The sequence below is a fragment of the Neolamprologus brichardi genome, chromosome 20, assembly GCF_056152115.1.
Source record: "Neolamprologus brichardi isolate AB-2024 chromosome 20, ASM5615211v1, whole genome shotgun sequence".
NCBI lineage: Eukaryota > Metazoa > Chordata > Actinopteri > Cichliformes > Cichlidae > Neolamprologus > Neolamprologus brichardi.
The window spans coordinates 33037488-33039843 of record NC_142123.1 but is presented as its reverse complement, the minus strand read 5'-3'; the positions used below and the strand labels follow the sequence as shown (position 1 = coordinate 33039843).

The following is a 2356-nucleotide window of genomic DNA, read 5'->3' as shown; positions in this document are numbered from 1 at the left end:
ATTTTACCTGTAGCTACTGAGATACTGAGTTTGGGTCAAATGAAGGAAAATACATTTTACTAATTTTATGGAATCATGAAACTGTGAAACTCTACATGCCACAAAGTTCAAGGGGACAGGGAGCAGAAGGTGCCTTGACATGGACTGCAGATCTGAGACGGGGTGGCAGGGCGTCGCAATGGTTAGCACTACTAACTACTGCGTTAGTAGTAGTTAGTAGTGGAGCAGGAGCAAGATTCAAACGTGGCTGCGGCCGTTCTGTGTGGAGTTTGTCTGTTTGAACAACTCCAGAACACCTCGGTTCTCTGACTTCTTTCCACAATCCAAAAACACTATAAAGTGGTTAAATTGAACTCTAATTATTAAAAAGTGTAACATTAAAATGAGTTCATCCTTCATTAATTCAAATAGGATGATAAATACGCTGGTTCACCACTTATTGCTTTTATTGAATGAATGTCTTTTATTCACATCAGTGAAGAAACATAATGAAGTGTCTGGTTTTTTGAATTATCACAGTAAAAGGGAAGTTAAGTGATGTCAAGAAAGCTGTAAGGTGAAATAAGGATTGTGGGTGTATTTACCTCGTGACAATGCTTGAAGTTCATACTTTTGTGCCTGCAAAATAATATTATGAATGAATAAAAAATGTGCTCCTTCAGTGATTGAGTCTGACGCCCCTGACTGAGTCTGGCAGCTGTAACATCTGGCATGTAAATAACACCTCACTTTACCTGCTGATGTGCTGCTGCTTGATTATGCTGCCCCCCTCTGCTGGAGCTCCCCTCACTGATCCAGTTGATCTGCTGGTTGGTCGCTTCTGGTTTTTGATGTTTTGCTTTATTGATCATTTGTTGAGCAACATTTAAACAGCCGTCCCAGTCTTTCCTTTTTATGTTGCTCGTGATTTCTTTAGTCAGAGTTTCATTTGCTTCTTTCCTCAAAAGCTCCTCCAGAACTTTTTTCTCTTCTTCCAAAATCAGTTTGTAGTAAAAAGTTTTCTTGTTGCACCAACTGTATTTTTCTTCAAACCATTTTCTCCACCCACTTCAAGTCATGAAGAAAGCGACAACAGTCATGCTGAGGAGCAGAGAGTAAGCAGCAAGCTGAAAAAGAAGCAACAAATGAACATAACATTTAACAGCATTAATGTGTCTGTGTATTTATTATACTTTCATAAATTAAAAAACAACAACAGTACAATAACATTACATATTCACTGTGTATGAAAAATAACAAAACATCCTCACCTTTGACTTCATTTGCAGCTCAGTTATTTGAGCTGTTTCATCAGCCGTGGGACCCTCAGGTTCACAGAACAGCTTCCTCTTTTTTTCATCAGTGGTGCAGCAACCATACCAGTCTGTGAAAAGCAACACAGCTACAATCCACAGCAGACTGATTAGAAACGCTCTGATAACGCGCTTGAGTACAATGTATAAAAACGTGGATGGATACTCCGCTGTGCTCCGAAATGTCTGGTCTATCAGAAGCACCAGGAAAAATACTAAAAAAACAGGCACGACCACCATTTCATTGCAATCAAAAGTGTGGCCTGAGCAAGCGCACATCTTGGCCTGCAGATACATAAATGCGAAGAAAATCCCGATGCCTGTGCCAGTGGTGCCGATTTTTCCACTACGAACATATTGCAGGAGTTTATTCAACATCTTGAGCAGTTCGGTGCCTGCTGAGGCTGCAGCTTCTGACCTGTAAAATTATAGACACGGAAAAAGAAATATTTCCTGCTTTTCACACCAAGTATCACAGTCTCTTTGAAATTCAGCTTAATATCTCAGTCCTATAGCAGCTGTGAAGTGAGCAAGTCCTCCAGTCAAAGTGAAGATATGAGCTCTCTGCTCCCACCCTCACATAAGAACCACGAGTGCTGCTCCTACAGGTGGCAGGATGCAAACGCAGCGTGACGTCATGAGAAGGAGTTTAAACAGCACTCTGTTCAAAATCGTTTTCAATGTGGTGTCAGCGAATTTCAAACTTTTCCCAAACACTTTCTACTATGATGAGGTTGTGTGTCACGACAGGTTTTTTGATGAATGAGTTGGAATGATGAATTCTATCAGCACAACAAATACTGAGTATTAGTGTGTGTTACCGACAAAAAAGGGGCAACCACAACAGCACAAGAAGACAAATGTTTCCTGTATTTCATGCAAATTATCATATTTTCTGTTAGTAGTGTCCATGTTTTTTGTTACAGCAAATGTATCTAGGTCTGGTGGACCCACTGTGGCTTTCGTTTTTAAATCAAAGAAGCCTAAAAATGCATGTAAAAATGTAGTAACTGAGAAAAAGATATTAGATTAGATTTGATAGAATTTTATTAATCCCTCAGGTG

General features: G+C 39.8%; 1 pseudogene across 1 annotated transcript; it reads right to left on the bottom strand.

Moving 5' to 3' along the window:
• Positions 1 to 725: 725 nt before the first annotated feature.
• On the bottom strand, positions 726 to 1680 carry LOC148097047 (uncharacterized; annotated as a pseudogene). Its single transcript, XR_015717044.1, has 2 exons — positions 1251 to 1680; positions 726 to 1106 (listed from the first exon to the last, which is right to left on the bottom strand). The product of XR_015717044.1 is annotated as an uncharacterized LOC148097047 (transcript).
• Between the last annotated feature and the right edge of the window lie 676 nt (positions 1681 to 2356).